Source organism: Pleurodeles waltl, chromosome 3_1 (genome assembly GCF_031143425.1).
Source record: "Pleurodeles waltl isolate 20211129_DDA chromosome 3_1, aPleWal1.hap1.20221129, whole genome shotgun sequence".
NCBI lineage: Eukaryota > Metazoa > Chordata > Amphibia > Caudata > Salamandridae > Pleurodeles > Pleurodeles waltl.
Window position 1 is genome coordinate 813409126 of NC_090440.1, and position 26049 is coordinate 813435174.

Consider the following 26049-nt stretch of genomic DNA (forward strand, 5'->3'; position numbering starts at 1 on the left):
GTCTACAATCTCGTGACTGGAGCCCAGCAAAGATAGGATGTTTTCCTTGACGTACTCCACTGTTCTTGGGGGCCAGTCAGAGGCCGAGCTCATTGTGCAGGCTCAGGCCTCTGGTCGAAGCCTCTTTTCCCACGCAGTGGCCCAAACTCTTGGTAAAGTTAGTACCAGCAGACCTTCCTGGCATACAGTTTTGCCGCAGCACTTAAGAACCCAGTGCAGATTTCTCAGGTGTAATCCCTAGCTCTGCGGTGGCGGCCTCCCGGCATACAGGGTCCCACAATGAGGCAGTACAGGCTTGGCACTCCCTTCATGGCACTTGATGCATGGCTGAGTCTATGGCGGCCCTTTTTTGTCATACATTGGCCGCTGAAACAATTCTGCAAACAGCCAACAACCCAATTGGTGCACAGCTGTATCCTCACACAGGGAGTCTTCTTGGTAGGGCTCCCCACTGGTTCTTGCTCCCCCCAGTGCTTTCCTCTTCCTCACGGGGCACACTGGTCTTGACAACCACTGGAGCTCCAGGCTCAAGGGCAGGTGGTCTTGGTTCCCTTTGGGGATGTTCCCTCCCCAGCAGGGAGACAAAACTATTAGTTGGGCCATGTCCTGGTCACAGTCCTAAATCTTGCAGAGCTTCCTCTTACCACATAGCCCATCTTGTAGCTTGGCAGATGACACATTTTCAAGTCCCAACCTCTCCTTCTTGTAGTCCTTTTACAGACACCTAATGTGATTTAGGGTCAGAGTCTTTGAAGTTTTTTTGTTGGGGCTCTGCTTTTTTGAAGTGTATACTTTATTTTCCCCTTCTTTCCTCTTCAAAGGCTGCCACAGCAGGAGAAACACAAAAGCGGATAGTCGCACAACAAAAAGCATGTAGTGACCAGATTTCACACGTTGATGTTAGACACAGTGATATCTGCATCAAAAGTTTAATCTGGGGCTTCCCTTATCAGCCCCATCTTCTTCCTCAGAAGTGTCCCGGCCCTTTCCTTGTGATCTATCACTGAATCAAAGAGCACTTTTTTGAAGTGTAAAAGAGGAGGCTTTCTCTCTTCCTTTAGTGTGTCCCACCCCCCTCACAGGAATACAGCAATACACAAATTTGTCTGGCGTGAGGAATCCTCTACACCGCATGTCTTCAGGCATGCCTGGGCTTCCCAAAATGGAGCCCATGGTCCTCCATGTAGTGTACAATTGCAGGCACACGTTTACTCAGTGTACATACACTGCACTCATACTGTCCAGCACTGTCACCTCCATGTATTATGCCACCACAGACACGTGTTCAGCACACACATACAATTGGCACAAACATTCACTCTGTGCGCACTGTTTTATACTGTGTTTTTTCTGGACTGTGCCAGGTTGTGCACCCACTGCACATCCCTCACGTAATAGATTCCTCACAGGCATAGATACTCCGTATATGCACTAACTATATGGGTACAGCACAGCACTGCTCTGCTCTGTTCCTATGTTGTACCCTTCCTCAGCACACATACATTAGCACAGTCACTAATCCTGCCCTGTGCTGCACTCTACAACTAGCTGATGTAGACCAAGAGTGAGTTAAGCATGTAGCAGGAGAGCTTTTTAAAGGGTGAAAGAACCAGTCAGCCTTAGTCCAGTGACACATGGTAAAAAGGATCTGTTCACTCCTACTGATCACTACATGGTATGTTGCTACCAATGTGCATGTGCTACTTAACTCATGGTGAAGGCGATAGCCTTCTACCACTATAAGGGTAGGGATTTGGGCACCCCTTCCGGTCCAGGAAGACCTCAGTCCATGAAAAAGGCATATGTTGTGATCTGTGTTTACCCAGGGCAACAAAATCAGCATTAGTGTTAAACTCAGGATGGTCTTCACTCTTCCTATTTTTGCAGATCTTTTTTTTGTTGGCCTTAGGACTGTGAGCTCCTTACCACTGCTAGCCAGTGTTGAAGTGCTTCTGCTCTTTCCCCTAAACGTGGTGCAATTGGCCTATACCTAGTTGGCATGCTTAATTTACTTCTAAGTCCCTAGTAAAGTAGCCCACCATTTACCCAGGGCCTGTAATTTAAATGCTACTAGTCGGCCTGTAACACTCATTTTGCCACTCTATAAAGCGGCTCTGTGAAACTTGTCTTATAGCTGCGATTGCAGCCTGTGTGTGCAGTTCTAATTTCGACCTGGCAAAATACACCTTTTAATGGCCTAAGCCATCCTTTTTAATACACGTCACCCCCCAGTGTAGGCCCTTAATAACCTAGAGAGAGAAGATTGCACTGTATTTAAAAAGTTGGACATGGACTTTTTAGTTTTACATATCCTGCTACTGAAAAACTCTCATTTGTTTTTTTTTTCCACTCCTGTAAGGCCCATCTGTACCATAGGATAGAATTGGGTAAACCTTTTAAATTTAACGTGTTAACCTTCAGTTGGGAGCCAGTTGTCTAGCTTGGTGTCTAAAGAAGTGTAATATAAAGCCCTCTTTAATGAGTCAAATTTTAAGTTAGAATTTTGAATAAACCTCTTGTAGAAAGTTTGCATTTTCTTGTCACGACTATTTAGTGTGTGCACCCTGTTTCCTGAGCTGCATGACTGGGTATAGATTGGCAGTTGACCTTCATGTATTCCTCCCAGATGGTAAGACAAAAGGAGGCTCGGTGTTGGCAGGATGGGCCTCTCTGACTTAATGAGGGGGAGGAGCTGTCACCTATCAAACTTGCACACAGCATAGTCTCTGGCTAAAAACTCCGCATGCAGGATTTGGCACTAGTCTTTTGTGCCTTTAGACTAGCTGGGTCCAAGGCAGAGAGGAAGGGGATGCCGCACAACTCAGGGGGTGGAAACCTCCAGAACCTTCTCCTACTTCAAGGTGGCCATAAATATTGGGCTCTCAGACCAAACTCTTCAGTACACATCTGGACTGCAGGAAGACACCGAAGGACTGCTGTGCTGCCTGGCTTCAAGAAGGGCTGTGACTCAGCTACTTTTTCTGTCTCAATGAAGGATTGGTCCTGTATCTTGCACCCAGGACCACCAGAATGACTTCAGGGCTAATTGGTAGACCTCCTGATCAGAAACCACGGAACAGAGCAGATTCCAACAACCTGGTACCCAGCACCAGTACTGTGCAGCACTGAGTGCTGCCCACCTAAGTGGTGCCACCCTAGTCCTGGACATTTGGTGGTGGCCCTTAAGGTGCTTGGCCAACCAAGCCGTGGTCCTAGCACAACAGACTCACTATACTGCATCCGAACCGCAATGTAATGCATCCTCCAGCCAGGCCCTTGTTGACCGCATCCTCAACAATAGTGCAGGATTCCACATTGCAAGCCCCGCAAGTTCTTCGGAACCAGCCAGTGCGCAATGCATCTTCGACACAGAACTTTGCATTACAAATCCCTCATCTACGGTATTCTATACAATGACGCAGGACTTCGCTTTGCAGCTTCTCAGAACTGTTTCTGTGCAACGCATCCTCTATGTGGGATCTTGCAACGCTTCACAGCCAGTATTTGAGGTTCTGTGTTCAAACGGCCAAACGGAGTCCTTGTAGCCAGCCCATGCTCCTCACAGTCAACCTGAACTAGTGACTTTGTCCTAGTGTAGCATGATCAGATAACCACAGTTGGTTCTCTGTGCTTTTTGGCGCTGTTTCATTTAAGTATTCACAAATGCGTATCTCCAGTTCGATTGATTACATTTTTATTTTGTTTTTAAATTTGTTCAGTTTTACTCTACGTTTCTGAATTGGTGTAGGATTTTTCGTGTTTTGTTTTTTCACTTTATTATTGGTTGACTTTCTGCATAAATACTTTACACACTGCCTCTAAGCCTGACTGCACAGTTGCAAACTACAAGAGGGTTAAGCAAAGATTATTTTGGGGTTTGCTTGTGACTTAACCCCGACAAGGATTGTTGATGCTGCTTGAGTACTATATCACCGCCATCAACAAGTAAACCAATTTCTTACATTGATGTTCAATGGTGAGGATTAGGACTTGTGCAGTGCCGTACAGTGATTTGTGTTACACTGAAAACCCCAGATAAATAATCTGAGACCAATACAAGCATTTTCTAACTTTCCTTAGTTTTTCTGATTGGCTGTTTTTCCTTTATCTAGATTTAATAAATTTATGTGTCCTACCTGTTTGTTTTGTACCATGGATGGAGATGCTCAAACCATGGAGATGCTCAATGTGGACAGACTCAGCAGGTCTGTGCACAGGAAAGGAGGACAAAAAGCTGGAACTTCAGCTAGCCCTGTATGCCTGCGATGACGTCCCAAGGATGCAATCCAATCCTGAGGAGGACCTTAATGAAGAGGATTCTGATAAGGAGAGACTTGATTCATGAGTTTGAGGTCCTGGTTGTGGGCCCTGGCAAGGAGCTTCCAGACGAGGTAGACCATCTGCCCACTAAAAGAGAGCCCAGTGTGAGGGCAGGGAGCAGTGTGTCTTCAGAGGAGCTTGAGGAAATGATGGCAGTAAGGGAGCCTAAGTTGCAGTTAGGAAAATTGAAACAGGAGGTGGTAGAAAGGAAGGCTATGACTAAGGATGAAAGGGCTTGCCAGAAAAGAAAATGTTGCTGGAGCATGAGATAAACCTGAAGGGCCTAAGAAAGGGCAGAATGCGTGTTAGATATGTGGGCCCAGGTCTCATTTAGGCATTAATGTATATGGTCCAGTCTCATTCTTTAGCATTATAAGTACAGGAAACGTGGTAATTTGCAAAGTGTTTGCCAAGGTTCTAAAGTGCCACTCAACTTTAGCAGTGTGGCCCTTGATGTGGAAGAGTGTACAAATGATTTATCCAAAGTGCTGCTCACCATTGAGACAGATCTTATTCTGTCTAGTAAAGTGAAAGGTCTATGGTGTGAAGTGGTAGGGGTGATGCTACTCTGAACATGTCTGATTCTGGTGTCCCATTTCCATTTTATCTGCTTTGATTTTTCATCAATATTGGGATTGGAATATTTTTCTTAAAATACAAATGTGCATTTTCAGGCATTTGATGAGCAGGACATTGACTTACTAGGATATGTTGTAGATGCATTAACATGTCTAAGTAGAACAACTGTTAGCAAGGTATATGTGGTGTTAATGGGGAAGAAACATAGGGGAGTGGCAGCATTTAGCCAAGCTAGGCGTAATATATATACCTGCATCTGGGGCACCTGTTGTGATGGCTAACATGCCTGTTTATCAACTTGAAACTACTTCGAAGGATAGCACTGCCAAGAATCTTTAGAAGGTTTCTGACATATTTAAGAAAAAAACTGGTTCTATTTAGAGAAATTTTTAACACAAAATCGAACATCAAACCAATGCAGTACCAGTTAAACATAAAGTGAGACCTATCTCATGGAGTATAAAGGATGAACTTAAAACGTAACTACAGATGTTGACCTATGAGGGCATTATACAAGAAACTGAATAGGTGAATTCCACAGTCATCTCATGGAAAACATTTGGTGAAATTGGTTTGTGTGCATACTTTGCACACTTAATAAAAATATTGTTGATGGTCACCCTTTTCCCAAGGTCCATGAGCTTTTGGTGTTATGCAGTTACTACAAGAAGTAGAGCTGCATATTAGAGTGACAGAATTTCAGGTGGTAGGGACTGAGTCCATCTATACCATCAGGAGATATCTGAACCTCTGACCTTGCCAGGGTAAGAGTTAATTTTGCCACCTCAAACATGACCACATTGACTCCCAAGGAAGTCATAGAAACAGATAATATCCTTTAGTTGTTCACTTGTTAATGCCCAGGTTAAGCACAAGAAAAATATGAATAGAGGTTTTCAAACATTTTGTGAAATAATAGTATTCTTGCTTAGAGACAATGAGCTGTGATTATTATGCAGGTGAATCAAAGCATTTTAACCAGCATTACCAGCATGACAAACAGAATAAATTATCTATCCGTGGCAATCTTATTCTTAAATATTCCTGCCTATACTCTGAGAGCATAGTCATTGTACCCTGTGCCAGATCTCAGAGTCTACTGTGATCTTGGCAATACTCCTCTGCCAGATGAAAGGTCAGCAGAGCTACATATGTGTCATCAGGATCTGTTATAGGACAGTGGCAGCCGGAGAGCTCCTCTGACCCCTGTGAGACAGTGCGTCGTTTATATAATCAAAACCACTCTTGGTGAGAGGTACAACTCTGTTGCAGTGATATGTCTAGGAGTCAGAAGCTGTCTCCAAACGGACAACACAAGCACTAGGATATCTTAGTTTATTTTCCTAGCCTTGAACAAAGAACGGCTTACTAAACAAAACAGCATGTTTAGAGTACTCTCAGAATAATACTGTGCAAGAATAAATATGTAAAATAATATTGCTAAACACATTGTTTGCCTAAAAACATGTAAAATGTAAACCTAAAATGGAGAACTAAAGTGGGCCCAAGAAGGCCTCACAAAACTAGCAAATTTGGGGCAAGCCAGGTTCTTTTCACTCCTTGCTTTAAGAGCTGGATGTCATCGGATCCCATTGGCTGTGGAGTCATAGGATTCGACCTCCTTCATAACACCATTTTGTTCTTACCTTTTGGGCTACCCTCTTCCGCTAGTGTAATTCAGAAATTCATGGACACCATATTGGGTGATAATCCTGAAGTCAAAGGGTTTCAGGGTGACATATTCATCTTTGCTGAAAGCATTGAGAAACACAGTGGGATGTGGACATTACCCGAAGAAATGATAAGTGCAGATTTTTGGTAGAGAGCCTGATTATTTAGCTTACAGCATTACAGCTAAGGGAATCAAACACAAACTTTCTGATGGATACAACTACCTGTGGATTCCTCACCTAATGAATACCCCCATTGCGCCAGCACTCGCCGGAAATCTTCTTCCTAGCGTCTGACATCATACAGGCAATAAGAGGTCCTCGTAGACGTGCCAACGTCAGTTCCCTTTTTTTCTGTGCCATTCGAAACGGTTATCTTTGAGGGAGCTACTGTTGCTGTTCGACAGTTACAGTGTGTTTTTTGGATCTATTTTTTCTTTGAGAATACAATGTCGCAAAGAAAGTCAGGATTCAAGCCCTGCTGTGAGTGTGGGGGCAAAATGTCGGTAACGGACCCACATTCTGACTGTTTGTGGTGTCTTAGTTCCGATCATGATGTTGACAAGTGCGATTCTTGTCAACATATGAATCCTAAGGCCCTGAAAGAGCGCGAGGCCAAGCTTTTTCTGGCGAAGTAGGAAAAGAGATCATCGAAAATCCTCGTCACCGAAGTCTCATCGGCGTCATCGGGACTCCCGGCGTCGTCGAGAATCACGGCGCCGGTCGAGTAGGGAGAGGTCTCGGTCGAGGTCACCATCAACTCGACGTCGGAAGACTTGGGAAGTCAGTCCCACTGTCACTCCCCAGCCGTCGACGCCGTTGCCTTCTCCAGCTTCACTGACTAGGCCCGTGTCATCGGGCCAACCACCTTCAGTGTTTGAGGTTCCGCAGCCTCAGATGTTTTCTCCGTCTTTGCAGACGTCGAGGTCGGTGTCGCCTTCGAACCAGGCATCCCAGTACCCGGCCCCTGGAGCTGATAGTACCGCTTTTTTAAATGCGGTGTTTTCCATCTTCCAACAGATTGCTCCAGGTGGTGGACCGGCTGGTCCTTCGGGCCCTTTGGCCTTTAACATGGGTGCTCCGGCTCAGCTTCGACCAGCACCCTTTATGCCCTTTCTCCCCCTGGGGAACGTGGGCTCGGCGCCGGTATCGGCTCCGGTGGCTCCTGAGACTTCAGCTCCCACAGCTTCGGCTCCGGCGGCTTCGATGTTTCAGCCAGTGACGCCATCTAGACCTCCTACGACTCCGAGGCAGTCTTCACTCCATCCGGTTCCTCGTTCGGTGCCGAAGAGACCTATGGCGCCTGTAGACCCTAGACCCGGCGTCGGACGGATCCGAGGATCGGCGTCGTTCTTCGATGTCCGATGACGCCATGTCGACGCCGAGAATAGAGGAGAGGCTGCACTCGAGGAGGCTTGCTCTCCGCCTCCTTGAAGAGCAGGAGTACCAGAGACAAAACCTGGAGGAAGGAGAGATTGAGGACTCTCGTGAGGGTCTCCATGGGCTGGACACTGCTAGTGGCCTAGATACCTCCCCCGAATGGGACTTGTCATCTCCTTGGGAGTACACAGAAAAGGCGGTCACTTTTCATTCTGTTATCAGGAAGGCAGCTGGCTTCCTGGACCTCCCTTTGCCGGTGACTGAAGCCAAGCAGAATTTGTTGACAGAGGTGTTGCACCCTGCCTCTACATCAGCAGAACCACTTTTGCCATTCAATGAAGCGCTGCTGGACCCTATAATGGAAGTCTGGAAGAAGCCGGTGTCTTCTTCAGCTGTCAATAGATCTGTGGCTAGGTGATATCGGGTTGCACCGGCTGACCCAGGTTTTCTTACCAGGCATCCAACACCTGAAAGCTTGGTGGGCCAGGCTTCCTGCTCGGCAAGGTCTGCTCCTGGGTCTTTTCCAGCTGTGCCCTCGGATAGAGACTCCAAGAAGATGGACATGGCATCCAAAAAGGTGTTCTCTTCATGTAGCATGGCATTGAAGTCCACCAATGCTACATGTATTTTAGGAAGGTACATTTATGCCCTGATGGACGAAATTGCATCAACGCATACGGAGGTTCCTCAGGGACTATTAAGTCTGGTATCGGACGCTCAGGCAGCTGCAACTCAGGTTATCCAATCTGGGTTGGATACAACTGACTCGGTTGCTAGGGCACTGGGCACTGCTGTAGTTATGAGGAGGCAGGCTTGGCTTCGTAACTCAGGATTTTCCTCGGATGTGCAGTCGACCCTACTGGACCTTCCTTTTGATGGGGACAAGCTCTTTGGTGCCAAGGCGGATTCGGCCTTAGAAAGGTTCAAAGAGAGCAGGGCCACGGCCAAGTCGCTGGGCTTGCAAGCCACTTCTTCTACTTACTCCAGATTTTTTAGGAGGTTTTGAGGATTTGGTCGTGGCTCCTCCTCCTCCTCCTTTCGAGGGAAATTCCAGCAACCTACCTCTGCTCTCTCCTATAGATCTTTTAGAGGGAGGGGTAGGGTCCGTACCAGGGGAGCCACTCAGCAGCACTCTGCCTCTTCCTCTTCCTCTGGAGGGGTGCAGCAGGGTAAGCAGCCTTAGGCTTCCACCAATTCCCACTCACTCCACTCCTGTAGGAGGTTACTGAATTTTCTTCACAAGTGTGAGGTCATAACTTCAGACTCCTGGGTTACCAGCATTGTGAGAAATGGCTATACCCTTCCCTTTCAGGAGTTTCCGCCCCCCATCCCGCCCGCCCGCCCATCTTATTGTTCAGAAGAGCACCTCCTGTTGTTAGAACAGGAGGTTCAAGTCCTCCTTTCAAAGGGCGCTGTGGAGTTGGTCCCAGAGCAGGAAAGGGGTCAAGGTTGTTATTCGAGGTACTTCCTGATTCCCAAGAAGGATGGTCGGTTGAGACCAATCCTGGACCTAAGGATCTTGAATTGGTTCCTCAAACAGGAAAAGTTCAAGATGCTTTTGGCGCTAAACAATGGAGATTGGATGGTGTCTGTCGACTTGCAGGATGCTTACTTTCATATCCTGATACTCAAGTCGCACAGGAAGTATCTCTGTTTTGTGGTGGGGTCGCAGCACTATCAGTTTGCGGTCCTCCCGTTTGGTCTTACTTCAGCACCTCGAGTCTTCACGAAGGTGATGTCGGTGGTTGCAGCAGAGCTCAGAAGGAAGGGGATAGCAGTATTTCCTTATCTAGATGACTGGTTAATCAAAGCCAGGTCTCCGGAGCTCGTGTTGCATCACCTGCAGTCGACAACCCAGTTGTTGTTCGACCTGGGCTTTTCGGTGAACGTGCCCAAATCTCACCTAGAGCCCTCTCAGCGCCTCCTGTTCACAGGGGCAGTACTGGATACAACATTGAATCGAGCCTTTCCTCTGCCTCAGCGGGTTCAAGGCATTCAGGTGTTGGTTCCAATGTTTCAAAGTGGAGTGGTCATTCCAGTCCTCAAGGTCCTACGTCTGCTCGGTCTGTTTGCTTCTTGCATACATTTGGTCACGCATGCTCGCTGGCACATGAGGGCTCTTCAGTGGTGCCTCCGAAGGCAGTGGTCTCAACACAAAGGGGATCTCGAAGGCTCGGTGAGAATCTCCAGAGATGCTGCCATGGATTTGAAATGGTGGATTGCGGACGGCAATCTTTCCCGAGGGAGGCCGTTCTCGCAAGCTCCGCCTGTGGCCTCAGTAATAACGGATGCTTCCACTCTAGGGTGGGGAGCTCATCTGGGGGACCTGGAGATCAAGGGGCTTTGGTCTCCAGTGGAACAGGTGTTTCATATCAATCTGTTGGAGTTACGGGCTGTACGTCTGGCTCTCAAGGCCTTCCTCCCATCCCTTCGCGGTCAGTCGGTTCAGGTCCTGACGGACAACACTACCGCGATGTGGTATATAAACAAACAGGGAGGGGTAGGGTCGTACCTTCTCTGCAGAGAAGCTCTTCGGCTATGGTCCTGGGCAAAGGACCATCAGATTTGCTTGGTAGCAAATCATCTGGCCGGAGTCTTGAACGTACGTGCGAAGAGTCTCAGTCGCCATTTCTCGTCCGATCACGAGTGGCGTCTCCATCCAGATCAAGTCCGGCTAATCTTCCAGATGTGGGGGTTTCCTTAGATAGATCTGTTTGCCACCCGGGAGAACTCGCACTGCCCGTTATTCTGCAGCCTCCAGTATCCGGTACAAGGAGCTTTAGGGGACATGTTTCAGATAACCTGGTGCGACCAGTTGCTTTACGCGTTTCCTCCCATACCCTTGACTCCTCGAGTGTTGAGGAAAATTCGCCAAGACTGGGCCCAAGTCATCTTAATAGCTCTGGATTGGCCAACGAGGATGTGGTACTCGGACCTTCTCCAACTCTCACTGTGCCCTCCGCTCCGTCTCCCTCTCAGGGCAGATCTCCTCTTGCAGTCGCAGGGGCAGGCTTTACACCCCCACCTCCAGAACCTGCACCTTCATGCCTGAAAATTGAACAACCTGAGTTCCTTTTGTCTCCCGCCTGATGTAGTGGATGTTATCTTAGCAGCCAGGCGACACTCCACTAAATCTATCTATGCTAATATGTGGTCTAAATTTGTGGTTTGGTGTGGAGAGAGGCAGATCGATCCCTTACGTGCTCATTTGTCAGATGTCTTATCTTTTGCTTTGTCTTTAGCACAGAGGGGTTGTGAAGTAGCTACTGTTAAGGGTTACTTGTCTGCCCTGTCAGCCTTTATTTGTCTTCCAGACCAGCCTTCTTTGTTTAAATCTCCAATAGTGCTTAGATTCTTGAAGGGCCTTATGAATAAATTCTCTCCATCTCCTTTTGTTATGCCTCAGTGGGATTTGACCTTGGTTTTAACTTTACTTATGGGGTCCCCTTTTGAGCCTATGCATTCTTGCCCCATAAGATTATTAGTTCTTAAATGGTTTTCCTGGTTGCAATTACCTCTGCAAGGAGAGTGAGTGAGTTGCAGGCTCTATCTATAAAACCCCCTTATACATCTTTTTTATGGGGATAAGGTGGTGTTGAGGACCAAGGCTGCTTTCCTTCCGAAGGTTGTTTCACCCTTTCATTTGGCCCAGACAATTACTCTATCCACGTTTTATCCTCCGCCTCATCCTTCAAAGGAAGAAGAGAGACTCCAACGCTTGGACCCAAAGAGGGCGCTAAGCTTTTATATAGACAGAACAAAGGATTTCAGGCTGGAGGATCAGCTTTTCATCGGATACGTGGGAAAGAGGAGAGGAAAGGCAGTCCACAAGAGAACACTCTCCAGGTGGGTTGTTCTTTGCATTAAAATGTGTTACTCTTTAGCAAAGAAGGAACCCCCTGATGGTATAAGAGCTCATTCCACCAGAGCTAAGTCGGCCTCTTCGGCCTTGGCTAGGGGTGTTGCTGTGGTCGACATCTGCAAGGCCGCAACTTGGTCATCCCTTCATACTTTTGCGAAGCATTACTGCTTGGACTCTGAGGTTAGAAGGGATGGCCATTTTGCACGGTCGGTGCTGCAGGATTTCTTGGTTGGACCATTCAGGCACCCTCCATCGGGTGCGGTACTGCTTTGGGACTCTATTCATTAGGTGAGGAATCCACAAGTAGTTGTATCCATCAGAAGAACAAGTTACTTACCTTCGGTAACGACTTTTCTGGTGGATACATTAGCTACCTGTGGATTCCTCACGGTCCCACCCTCCTCCCCGTTGCCTGTCTGGTCTAACCAAGTAGTTTTTGAGTGTGCTCCTCTTGGTTTTGAGGACTTGTATATATTCTGTACGTATGTTCATATTTATATATATATATTGTTCATATAATTATATATTAAAAAAAAAAAGACTGAATTCTCAGATTGATGTTTGTTTGGAATATCATTAAATATTTCTATTGTTCTTTCATCTCAATGGCCTATTCTCAGGCACATAAAAAATGTTGGTACTGACGTCGGCACGTCGGCGAGGACCTCTTATTGCCTGTATGACGTCAGACGGCGTCGCGTGGGCAACTGTGACGTCCTCGTCGACGTGCAGAAGCTAGGAAGAAGATTTCCGTCGAGTGCTGGCGCAATGGGGGTATTCATTAGGTGAGGAATCCACAGGTAGCTAATGGATCCACCAGAAAAGTCGGTACCGAAGGTAAGTAACTCGTTCTTCTCTAGTTCAGGCCGTTCAGGATGCTGTTGCTTTATAGAACACGGACACACTTCACACATATCTAGGTCTGAGTATCAATCTACTCATGGTTCATGAAGGTTATGCCTTCATTGTTGAGCCTTTATGCATTTTGCCTACAAAAGGAGCAAACTGGGTTTGGAACAAGTGCGTTATTGAGACTTATATTAAGGTAAAATAGGTGCACGTTCTCAATTTATTTCAGACAAGAAATGCTTTTTCAACCATCTATGTCCGTCAAATTGTCTTAGGTGTATTTCTGTTACAGTGGGCGGATGGCAAGGTACAGACTGTAGCTTTTTCTTTTCAGTGTCTGAGGCAACCTGAAACTATCTATAGCACCATACAAAGAGAGGCTTTAGCGTGATGTTGGCTTTGGAGAAATTTGGGACCTTTTTGTGTGGTTCAGAATTTCTCATTTGTACAGGTCTCAAGCCTTTAATTTACATGCTAGATGGTAGTGGCACTGGCAGAGCATCTTACAGATTGGTCAGACGTTGGTCACATCTTCAAGAGTACTCCTTTACCGTTCAGTACATTCCAGGTGGTTTAAACATTAGCACAGTCTATTTGCCTAGGATTCCTCTGGAATCAGGCAATGTTTCACATGTTCAAGATGATGTTGAATGTGTGGTTGCTTTGACGAATGATATAGTGGAAAATATAGGGGTAGTATCCATTTCAGAATGGTTAGAAGCTTTGTAGTTGGATGATAGGTTGCAAAAGGTGTTAGGTTTCACCAAAGATGTTTGGCCTAAATAAAGGAATTTGGATACTAGTGTGAAAACATTTACCATGGTCTCTGTAGAGATGTCTATTGTCAAGGGCATCCCAATGCATGATAAGATACACACTCCCCCTACTTCCATTTGGAGATGTTGATTTAACTGAACATTTAGGCATTAGTACCACTTGCAAAGCCTGGAACAATTATTATTGGTTGTCAATTAGGTTATTTATTGCAGCACTTCTCTTTTCTTGGACGACACCTGAAACTCATTTACATGTTGTTGATTACTTGAGAATACTTGGATCAAAGTTGCCCAAGAGTTCGTTGGAAGTTTGATATGTTAGATTGTGATAAGACTTATGTTGGTTTTGATTGATAACTACTCCAAATGAATGTACTTTGATATTACTTAGGCTCTAAATACCAGTTGGATATTTCAGTTTTAAAAGAAAAAAATCCAGATTGAAGGAGCACCAAAGGAACTTGTCAAAGACTATGGCAACATTTTTCCTCTGTGCAAATTAAGCATTTTTTTTTTACACATACCACATAAAGCATCCTCATGTAGCTTTGTGTGATGATACTTTTGGTGGTTTAGTGTAGAGAATAAACATGTTTTTTAAGGTTGAAGATTCGTAGGCAGAAGCTGTGGACTTATTCAATCACTCCGCACAGCACAACTGGAACGTCTCCTTTTTTGTCAGTCAAAAACATCTATTTATTTAGGCCATAGCCTATAAAACACTGCTAATACACCGTATCACATAAACATTGCAGTGTGCACATTTAAATACTGTACCATAAAATACAGTAAAACGTATCCCAGCTATATAAAACCACAATATTCAAAACCCCGTTATATTAAAAAATAAAAATAAAAAAAAATAAAAAAAATTCTCCCTCATCCAGGTGAATAAATCACATTGTCTCTCAAAGTTGTACAAACGGAAATTAAAAATCGACCCATTGCACGTCACATCTAAGAATCTCATGTCCATCAATAGGTCAATAGTTTGTCCCTTGTTTGTTCTACCATATTAAAAAAAAAAAAAAAATAGGCTTTAGGTACTTCACCTGTAAAAACCACAAACAGTCAGCCATGATATACAGGGAATTAATTTTCACATTAAGACCAAATTAGCAGATTTTCTCTTCATTTTGCAGAACCTCCTGATTCCCTGACATAAAACTAAGTTTATTTCACACCAAAACCTTAATATACTTTGGCACACTTTAATGTTTGGAGTCTTTTTCAAATCTGGGAAAATTTCATTTTTTGCCCAGGAATTTAGCAAATGTGAGACTCAACATTTATTACTCAGGTAGAAAAGATCATTTTCCCTGGAGACCTGTTTTAATAGTCTTCTAAAGTCTGCCTTACTTACTCCCACCTCATCAACACCTCTTGTTACCTGTATTTTTAATGCCAGGGCACAAGCCTGAGTTTTTCCTCTCACTCCCCGGGCCCAAGGTAGTTGGCTTTGTAGTATCTCCTTTTTACATAACAGGGAGATTTTCAATATTCCTGCACTAACAATTCTTACCCAAAATTTTTATATCTCTACACAACCGATTTGTGTCCACCCTAATAGACCTACTCTAACCGCCTGCGCCATGATAAAGGATGGGACACACAGTAACCTTTTCAAGCACCTTCCTTCTTCCAGGTCCCAGCTCTTTTTACCCCATATACCCATCACCTCCACCCCATTCATGAACTGTGGTCTTACCTTGACAACCCCGCGTCTCTTTTTAAGTTGTTACGGAAAAGGGGCCCAAACACAAATTTTTGTCTAGACTGGTTTTAAGCTTTACCTTCTGTTGAAAACAACTGTGTACGGGTTACCAACAGTAAGGTTGCTGACAGAGTACTGCATCAGCAGAACTCTTACAAAACTAATTTTGACGAAAGGTATAATGATAAAGAGACTATTTTGAATGTTGGTCATAGGATTCTCGTGAAGAAACCCTGTTGAGTATGGAAAGGCGATTCTAAGGTCATGTGTCCTGTTTAATGGACAAAGTTGCCCAAAGGAGCATATTTAACTGTTGGCAATGGATTGTGGAGCAGGAGGAGTTTTGTTAACCCCTTCGCTGCCAGGCCTTTTCCCCCTCCTGTGCCAGGCCTTTTTTTGGCTATTTGGGGCAGTTTGCGCTTAGGCCCTCATAACTTTTTGTCCACATAAGCTAGCCAAGCCAAATTTGCGTCCTTTTTTTCGAACATCCTAGGGATTCTAGAGGTACCCAGACTTTATGGGTTCCCCTGAAGGAGGCCAAGAAATTAGCCACAATACAGTGAAAATGTCGTTTAAAAAAAAAAAAAATGGGAAAAAGTGGCTGCATAAGAAGGCTTGTGGTTTTTTCCCTGAAAATGGCATCAACAAAGGGTTTGCGGTGCTAAAATCACCAGCTTCCCAGCTTTCAGGACCAGGCAGACTTGAATCAGAAACCCCAATTTTTCAACATAAATTTGGCATTTTACTGGGACATACCCCATTTTTACAATTTTTTGTGCTTTCAGCCTCCTTCCAGTCAGTGACAGAAATGGGCGTGAAACCAATGCTGGATCCAAGAAACCTAAACATTTCTGAAAAGTAGACAACATTCTGAATTCAGCAAGGGGTCATTTGTGTAGATCCTACAAGGGTTTCTTACAGAAAATAACAACTGAAAAATAAAAATATTGAAATTGAAGTGAACAAAAACAGCAATTTTTCTCTACGTTTTACTCTGTAACTTTTTCCAGCAATGTCAGATTTTCAAAAGCATATACCGTTACGTCTGGTCGCGGAGATATATAGGGCTTGTAGGTTCATCAAGAACCCTAGGTACCCAGAGCCAGTAAATGAGCTGCACCCTGCAGTGCGTTTTCATTCTATACCGGGTATACAGCAATTCATAAATACCCCCCCCCCCCGCCACCCCACACACCCCGGAGCGACCCCTGCCTACGGGATCGCGACCCCTGCGTGACATTGGTGCCAAAATAAAAATCCCCAGTGCCTAGTGGTTTCTGCCCCCCTTGGGGGCAGATTGGCCTCATCAAAATAGGCCAATCTGCCCCCAAAGGGGGCAGAAATGGCCTAAATATAATTTGACCCCTAGGGGAGCGACCCTTGCCTAAGGGCAACACAGGGGGTGTGGGTGGGGGTTGGGGTGGAAGGGGAAGGGCTTCCCCTTCCATCCCTGCCTTGGGGGGTGGGTGGGGAGCACGGCGCTCCCCCCAGTTCCTGTGCCTTGGACGAAGTGACCTCGTCCAAGGCACACGGGAACTGGTGCCTTGGACGAGGTCAACTCGTCCAAGGCACGGAACCGGTTAAATTAACTCAGGAACAAGCAAAAAAAAAAAAAAGTCAAAAGACATTTGTGATCATCTTGACAGTTATTGGTGGTTTTAGCTTAATGATAATGCCGCAATTGTTTTGGCTGATATGAAACATCAATTTGTTTAACCTATCATATTCATTGCTGGTTTGACTACGTCTTGTGTCACCACTTCTTCCTTCAGCAATATACAGGGTGTTGTTAACAGTCTTATTTTGCATGATGACAGTGCTGCAGATTTGAGTTACTTTTTATACTTGTAGTCCTCTAGCAGTTGTCAGCCAGTTCTTGGCTTCATTACCATTAAATGTAAGATTTTTTTAATGCAGTAACATTTTCTCTTGTTTATCATCGCTATGCTTTTACCTTATTTTTATTTCATATTTTATGGGGGAAGGCGATGTACCATTCATTTAATTATGTGTCATGAGTTACTTACATTGTTTTTGTTAGCATGCTTACCTGGTTTATTCTTCCTTGCGTTCCACATTCTGTGTAGATATCTTCATGAAGTTTTGTTACTAAAAGTTCCTGCGTACAGTTGATGGATAGCTTGTTCTGGAGTGGGCTCCCACTTTTCATGGTATAAATATCCTGTGTCTCTTCATGTCTGTGTGGTGTGCGTTACTACCACATCATAGTTGGCTTTAGATGGTGAAACTGCCTGACAGAAGTTCTAGGGCAATGTTCCGAAACACTTTCTCAGAAGGGGGACCATAGTCTCCCTGGTATACAAAGCGCCACCATTGGTACCCCATCTGGACTTGCTGGGCTACAAGTTGTTGACCACATATGGGAAAAACTAAAAATGGCTTTGCCATTCCAGGCTTTCACAATAAGAACCTACACGTGCAGCTCATGAATCTGCATCTAGGGAGATGTGGTCTGAGTATGCAATACCCTCACAAAGGAGATAAGCCTACCAGCTTGAAAATGCTCAGTAGTAAAGACGAGCCAGAAACCTGGCTTGGGTGGAGGATGCCAAAAGTCCAATGAGATGAGCAGGAGACCTCTGGGAAAGGGTACGGGCTGCAAGAACATACTTCAGTTACCCCTGAATAAGAGCCATATTCTTTGTGTAGAGTTTTTGAATGAGAGACAGTGTATCTGGTGCATACTGAGGAAGTCTGTTTCCTGTGAAGTTGTACAGGAGGATTTCTTGAAAGGAGCAAGGAACACTAGTTCGACAAGTAGTTACTGTTCAGTTTACATGTCTGGAGTGAGTTACTGTCAACTGATGTATGAAAAGGATGTCAGCAAGATAAATGGCATGAACCCCTTCCCAGAACCAGATTGCAGGTGCATACCCCCTACGTGGAAAACCTTAATGAACGACCAGGAGTGGAAGACGGTCCAAAAACAAGGCAGCCGAGCTTCCACATGTGGTGCTCTCATTGAAACGTTAAAAAGTATACCTGATTTTGCCAAATCAGGATCAGAAAATAATTCTTTTAGCTATTGTCTGGTCATCTAATCCCTGGTGAAGAAAGTGTCTTGCAGAGAATGATACCTTCCATTTTGAAGCTTTGCTGTGTAACCCAACTACAGAATTACTTGGCATGGGTACTTTCTTCTTTATTGTGAATCAGAAAGTCTGGACTGAAAAAGAAAACACCCTCGAAGGGTGTGGGCATCCTTCTGAACCATTCCCAAGACTTATTGACCCACTAAAGCTCCTTCTTATCGTGGAATGAGGAGGAGGAGAGCATGGCGTGATTGGAAACGTCTAGCCTGGAAGTCTAAAGTAACCCGATGCCAGTTCCACACAGTCGGCCTCCTACGGCGCCGGTCCCAATGTAGACACTCCCCCCCCCCCCCCCCCCCCACCGCCGGCATCCACCAGTGGTACAAGCCCCATCCTCATTCCGGATTATCCGGAGATGGAATGAAGACGTACAATGCCGATTCCGATTGCAATGGCGTCGACAGGGCTCAGATCAGTGCCTGAGGCTTATTTCGAACAGCCAGGCACAGGTGAGGAATGGAAGGGGAAGGGGTCTGAGGACCCTTTAGAATACGGATTGGAGCTGGACTGGTATGAGGATCTAGGGGAAGCCAGTGGACTGGATACTTCTCCAGATACTGGTATGCTCTCACCTCCTTCTGTGGCTACGGAGGAGGGAGCTTCATATGCCATTGTGGTGCATAGAGCAGCTGAGGTATTGGACCTAGAGTTACCTATGTGTTGACAGAGGTGCTTCAGCCAGGGCTTTCCACATTGGAGCCGATGTTACCCTTCAACGAAGCCTTTACTGATGTTCTGCTAGGGATGTAGTCTAAAACCAGCACAGGGGCTCCTGTAAATAGGGCAATCGGCCACCGCCATCAAACAGCTCCTACTGACCCTAGTTTCCTCACCCAACACCCCACCCTGGAAACTCGGTGGACCAAGCCTTCACTTCCCATGGTGCTGTTGTGTAGCTATTTTAGCCATATTTTAGACACGTTATTTTAGCTAACTAGGCCTGCCATTGTGCACTTTAACCGAGGTGTCTTTGCCTATGTGAGACTTTGGTAACTGAGATAAAGGGATGAGATCTAATTGACCACGATTCCCCTGAAGAGTCTTTCTTGTCATGTGCCCGGTTGCCACAATCATCTCAGCCAGAGATGTGGCGCTGCTAGTTAGCCGGAGAACCTGGATTAGGGATCATATTGTGTGGAATCATACTCAGCACCCACAATCCATGTGATTCTGCCGCTCTATCCAGTAGCCTCATTAGCATAATGAGAACCTACGCGACAGTGCCTTCCCTTCCGCTCTCCCGGATAGGGAATCCAAGAGGCTGGACCAATTTGGGATTACGCTTTCTTCCTCCAGCCTGGCATTGAGGTCCTTAAACACCTCATGCCTATTGGGATGTTTTTCCCATACTTTATGGGATACGGTGGCACAGGTGCTGCCCCGGGTCCCGGTGGGCGTACTTGACACACTCACTCAAGCCGTCAAAGATGAGAGAGAGACAGCTAAGTTTACGTTTCGGTGTGCGTTGGACACGATCGACTCGCTGGGAAGGGCGATTTCATTGACAGTGGTTCTTTGATGCACGCCTGGCTTCGTACGTCTGGCTTTTCGGGGGATGTCCAGGAAAACCTGATGGACATGCCCTTCGATGGCTCTCACCTTTTTGGAGAAAAGGCAGACTCTGCATTTGAGCGGTTCAAGGACTCTCGAGCTATGGCCAGATCCTTAGACCTCTCAGCGCCTGCTCGCCAGCAGTCTACCTTTCACCCCTTTTGATGCTTTGGAAGGGTTTTGGTTCCACGCCACCCACAGGTCAGCCACCGTCCTCCATCATCTCAGCATCCAGTGCGAGGATGAGGTCATGGTACCTTCAGACTCAGAGGGTTTTGCCAGAGGTTGGCTACTACCCAGCCCCCTCCCCTCCCCCCCCCCCCCCCCCCCCCCACAGCGCCCAAGTCCTCCTAGCATGATTATGCAAGACTGCACATGTCTAGTTGGAGAGGTGATTCAATTTCATCTCCTTCACTGGCGGTACATAACATCGACCAAATGGGTCTTGCAGATTATACAGAAGTGCTATTCCCTCCCCGTCCGGTCTTTCCTTCCCTCTATTTCTCCATTAAGAGAACAGCTGGTGGAGGATCACTTAATTTTTCTCCGTGAGGAAGTTACGGCTCTCTTGGCTAAGGGAGCTGTAGAAAGGGTCCCAATGTCAGAAGTATAAAGTGGTTGTTATTCCTGCTACTTTCTGGTTGCCAAAAAGAACAAGGGTCTTTGCTCCATTATGGATTTGCGGGACGGCAATCTCTTCCTCAAAAAGGAACAATGTAAGATGCTCACTCTTGCTCAGGTCTTGTCTTCCCTAGACCAAGCAGACTGGATAGTAGCGTTGGACTTGCAGGAGGCGTATTTTCACTATCCCATCCTGCCTGCTCACAAGCGTTATTTGCAGTTCAAGGTTGGCCACAAGCACTTTGTTTCCTGTGCTCCCCTTCGGTCTCACCAGTGCCTCTCAGGTGTTCACCAAGGTGAAGGCAGTGGTAGTGGCTCATCTGTGCCAGTTAGTGATTTCAGTCTTCCCCCTACCTCGACGACTGGCTGTTGAAGGCTCCTATGTCCCAGGGCCTCATCAACCACCTTCAGATGACGGCAAACCTCCTGCATTCGCTAGGGTTCACTATAAACGTGCTGAAGTCACACCTGACTCCCTCTCAGAAGCTCCTTTTCATTGGAACCGTTCAGGACACAGTGCAGTTTCGGGCTTACCTCCCGTGCAGCGATTCCAGGATATTCAGGTTATGATATTATTGTTTGGGCCTCTATCCTGGATTTCGGTGAGACAGACTCTGAGGATGTTGGGACTCATAACCTCCTGCATCCTGTTAGTCAATCATGCCAGATATCATATGAGGACTCTTCAGTGGGACCTGAAGTTCCAGTGGACGCTGCATCAGGGGAATCTTACAGACACGGTTCAGATCTCGGAGGGAACTGCAAAAGACATGCAGTGGTGGTTAGTAAACTGTGATTGGGTCAGAGGCAGACTCCTCTCCCTTCCCCAGCCAGGTCTCACAGTAGTGGCAGATGCATCACTTCTGGGAGGGGGCAGCCATCTGTAAGAGGTGGAGATCAGAGGTCTCTGGTCTCCTTGGGAATCCGGAATCCATGTCAACTTACTGGAGCTCTGGCTGATCCGACTGGCATTAAAAGCATTTCTTCCTGTTGTAAAAGGGAAGATATTGCAGGTGTTCATGGGCAACACCACCTCAGTGTGGTACTTCAGTAAGCAGGGTGGTGTAGGGTCTTAGACCCTTTGTCAAGAGGCTCTGCGTCTCTGGACATGGCTGGAACAGAAGGGCATAACCCTGGTGGTTCAACACCTGGCAGGTTCTCTGAATGCCAGGGCGGATGAGCTGAGCAATCGGTGCCTAATGGATCACGATTGGTATCTCCGCCTGAAGGTGGCGCCAGGACTCTTTCAGCAGTGGGGCGAGCCGCCTCCACAGAGAACGCGCAGTGTCAGCAGTATTGCGTGTTGGAGTTTTCAAGGTGGCAATCGCACGCCAATGCTTTTCATCCCAAGTGGAATTAAGGCCTCCTGTATGCTTTTCTGCCCATACCTGATGCCAATTATTTAATTGCATCACCTTTCCATACATCTCCCACTAGTGATATACCCAGCAGGTCCCACTCTGCGAACACGTCGAATGCCGCCGATTCACTCAGCCACCTCCCCTACCACAGCGGAGTCTGTCGGGTGACAACAGTGTTCCATAGGGTATACCGCAGCGCTGCGAACCACGCAAGGAAGACCACTTTAGTTCCCGACTCCATGTCTCGGGGAGAGGCGCGCCATAAAGCAAATCAAGTATATAGGGGAAACCCAGCGTCTACAATTCCACCTGGTAGACCGGGTCAGCCCAGCCCCCAGTAAACCAATCATGTATAACCAGGAGCTGGATCGCCAGATAATACAAATAGGAATCCGCTGTGCCCAAACCCCCGTCGTACACTCCCCTCCGACAGGGCTGTGCAGCCACCTGATGTCTCGCCCCATTACAAAGAAATGAGGTGGTGGCGTTATGGATGTGGGATCAGGAGTGGAAAGTTCTGGAATACATATATAAGTTGCGGTAGTACCATCATTTTATATAGGGCTACATGGCCCAGCACGTTCAGCAGCAGTGTTTGCCCTCTTTGCAAGTCTCCCTTAGTGCGGGCTAAGAGTGGGCCCAAGTTCCTGGCTTACGTGAGTTCAGGAAGAAGGGTTACCCAGACACCAAGGTAATTAAAACTGAGCCTGCGCAGGGGTATCACAGCCTGCTAATCAAAGCAGTCTCATGAATTGGCTAAGGGCACACCAGCACTGATTTAGCTGGGTTCATTTTGAGCCCTGATGCTTCTTTGTAATATCTTAGAAGGTGGAGGCTCTGTGGGCCCGTCATACTGTGTTCTTCCATATATAACATGACGTCATCTGCATACAGGGTCATCCTGTCCTTAGAGGAATGCCCCATCTCCAGCTGCGTTATAGTGGATCCGCCCTGATAAGTTGTGCCAGCGGCTCGATAGCCAAAGTAAAATGAAGGGGGGGACAAAGGGCAGCCCTGTTGCGTGCCCCGAAGGACAGCAAGGATCGAAGACAGAGTAACATTGATCTGCATGCATGCCGTGGGGTTGGCGTACAGAGCCTGGACCAGGTGGCAAAACCTCGGCCCAAAGCCCGCCCGCTGAAGTACTGGAAAGAGAAACCCCCTGTCCACCGTGTCAAAGGCCTTCTCAAAGTCGATAAATAGGAGGGCGAGGTCCAAGGTAAGTGGCGGCGTTCAGCCAAACCACGTGTAATCGACGGATACAGTGTTGTGTGCCGCGAGTGGCCATAAAACCACATTAGTCAGGATGGATCAGCAGCAGCAGCACCCTTTTGGCGAGGATTGTGGCGTAAATTTTTACCTCACTAATAATCAGAGATATTGGTCTATAGTCAGCACAATATAGTGATGAGGGCTGGGTTTTAGGAAGCACCACAATGGTGGCAACGTCCAGTCCTTCCAGGAAGGAGCCCTGGTGATCCACCTCCACAAATAACACCGAAAGGCGTTGTACAAGGTCTTCCTGTAACACCTTATAATATTCTGAGGGAAAACTATCGGGTCCCGGGGTCTTACCCGTCCCCAGCGCAGAGATGGCCTCCTCGATTTCCTTCTCATTGAGAGGTTTGTCAAGCTCCTGCACCTCCATCGAGAGCAGCCTCGGTAGGGGGACATCTTCCAAGAGCTGGTGGGCACGGTCAGGAACGATCATTGCCGTAGCCTGATACAGCGTCCCGTAATACCGGGAAAAAGCGGTGTCTATATCTTGGTGTCCAGAGATGCGGGCCTCCTGTTCGTTATAAATTTCAGGAATAGTCCTAGAAGCCTGCTGTGGGGATGTCAGCCAGTATAGCAACTTTCAGGTTTTGTCCCCCCAGCCATAGACCCTGGCATTGGTTACTCGTTGGAGGTGCTTTGCCGCATCCAAAGATTGGTCTCGGATTTCTTCACGGATCAGTAGGAGTTGCCTAGCTACCCCTTTGCTGGGCTGCGCACCCTGTTCAGCTTCTAAGTGTGCAGCCTGTGCCTCTAACTGCTCAATATGAAGCATATGGGAATGCTCAGGAGCTCGTACAAGGCCTCTAGCCGTGCCCCACAGGACTGTCTTGTTTGCAGTCCATTAAGACTCCAGAGGACGTCACCGACCCCTCGTTAAGAACAAAGTATTCTCGAAGTGCCTGCTGCAACTGCTTAACATAGGGCCCATCCTGCAGGTACCATGCATTCAATCGCCACATAGGACGGACTGATGACTGGGCAGGTCCCACTACAAATCGAAGGAGCGCATGGTCGGAAATTCCACGCGCCAAGATTTCAATATGGGTGAGGTGGCTACAATCCGTGCTCAGCAGAAGCACAAGGTAAATTCCAGATTGCATGCCATGGGCCGCCGAGGTATGCGTAAATTGCTGAAGTCACGGGTGCCATATTCTCCACGCATCGCATTAACCTGCAGAAGTCAACACCCTGTGAGCCCCGCTGCCATGGCATGTCTGTGTGCTGAGGGTGGACCGGTCGCATCTGTTTCCGGGTCTGGGACTGCATTAAAATCACCACCCAGTATGGTAAGTCCCGGGGGCAGGTCTAGAAGTAATGTAGTTAAGTCGTCGGGTGTAAATACGAACCACATTGATCGTGATACCCTCGACCTTCCCAGTAATGGCGACGTAACGCCCTCGTTGGTCCCGCAACACCGGGATTACCGTTATGGGAAATGAGCGGTGCAGCAGAATTGCCACCTCCGTGATCCACGTGTGAATCCTGCGTGATATACTCTGTCAGAACCCTTGCGGGCTAAAAAAGGACATTGGTCCCCTAGGAGGTGTGCCTCCTGCAACAGGAGGACATCAGGCCGGTCTCGGTGTATGAAGGCAAACACTGCAGTTCCCTTAAATTTATCTAGGAGACCGTTAACATTCCACAAGATAACCTGTGTCGGCCCCATTGGTTTGGATAATTCTGTCTACTGTGACAATGCTTCTGAACCCCGCCTCAATGCCTCCCTGGGTCTCCCTTTCTGGCCTACCCAGCCTGCATCCCAGTGAGCGGCTGCACTCTGTAAATTAGCTTCTTGGACCCCACCCCCAGTGCTGTGGCGAGTAAGAGCACATAAACAATTACACCAGTTAACAAGAACAAGCACCTTAATGTAAGGTCTGAACTCCCATACCCCCACCTCCCTCACAACCCCATACACCCCCCCCACCCACCCAGAAGCATCTGTCACCCTTATATACCATCTCACGGCCAAAAACAGTGAATTGGAAACACCGATTGGTTGAGCAGTGGTGGACCCCTCCATATTGTTGAATCAAAAGAGCGTTGAATAGGAAGCAGCCTCATTGTGGTAGTGTTCCCATCAGAGCAGGCATCACCCATTCCATTATCTCTTCCTTACTTGCAGAGTCGGAGCGTCGGGCTTCGGGACAGATCTGAGTCCTCCAGTGTCTCCAAGTGGGCATGTGCTGATCCCTGCAGCTCCGGGTCTCCCCCGTTACCCCGCTTGCTTGCCTTCATCTGTTGTCCTGATATTTCCTCAGATGGAGTTTCCATGGGGGAGCTGGAACGTGAGTCCCGGTCTCGCCCTGTGCCTACTCAAGCACGTCTGTTGGCGAAGGCCAGATGGTCGCTTCTGCTAGCTGTTTTTTGCAGTCCGTCTCGGGTTTGCCGTTGTCTCTCACCACGTGGGCAGAACGGTACCTCTTCTGTCAACCAAGTCCATGCCGTGGCCGGGTGCTCAAAGAAGTGAGTCTTGTTTCTGTGTACCACTCAGAGTTTTGCTGGGAATAGAAGGCAGTAGGATATGTCCATCGCTCTCATTTTCTGCTTTACTTCAATAAAGGAGCGATGTAGTTGTACATCCCTTGTGTAGTCTGGAAAAAGGAGGACCTTCACCCTGCTACAGAATAGATCCCCCTTAGAGTTCGCCCCCTGCAGCACAGCGTCCCTGTCCTTAAAATTGAAGACAGAGTATCACCGGTCTGGGTGGGGAGCCCGGTGGAGGTCTGCACTGCAGAGCCCTGTGGGCCCATTCAATCGCGAACCATGGGGTGAGGCGGTCTTCTGGCATCCATGAGCGGAACCAGTCCTCCAGGAAGGAGGCCAGGGACGATGTAGCTGTGGTCTCCGGAAGGCCCACGATGCGAGGATTGTTGCACCTGGACCTATTCTCAGCTTCTTCGGCTTTCCGGTATAGTTCTGACATGCAGGCCTATAACACTGATACTTGCGTCTTCAGGACAGTCTGGGCGTCT

The 26049-nt window shown here is 47.2% G+C and overlaps 1 protein-coding gene across 1 annotated transcript in view; it reads left to right on the plus strand.

Annotated features, from left to right (window-relative positions):
- PDE3B (phosphodiesterase 3B) overlaps positions 1–26049 on the plus strand; it is a 1361488-nt gene that overhangs the window by 741261 nt on the left and 594178 nt on the right. The window lies entirely within an intron of this gene.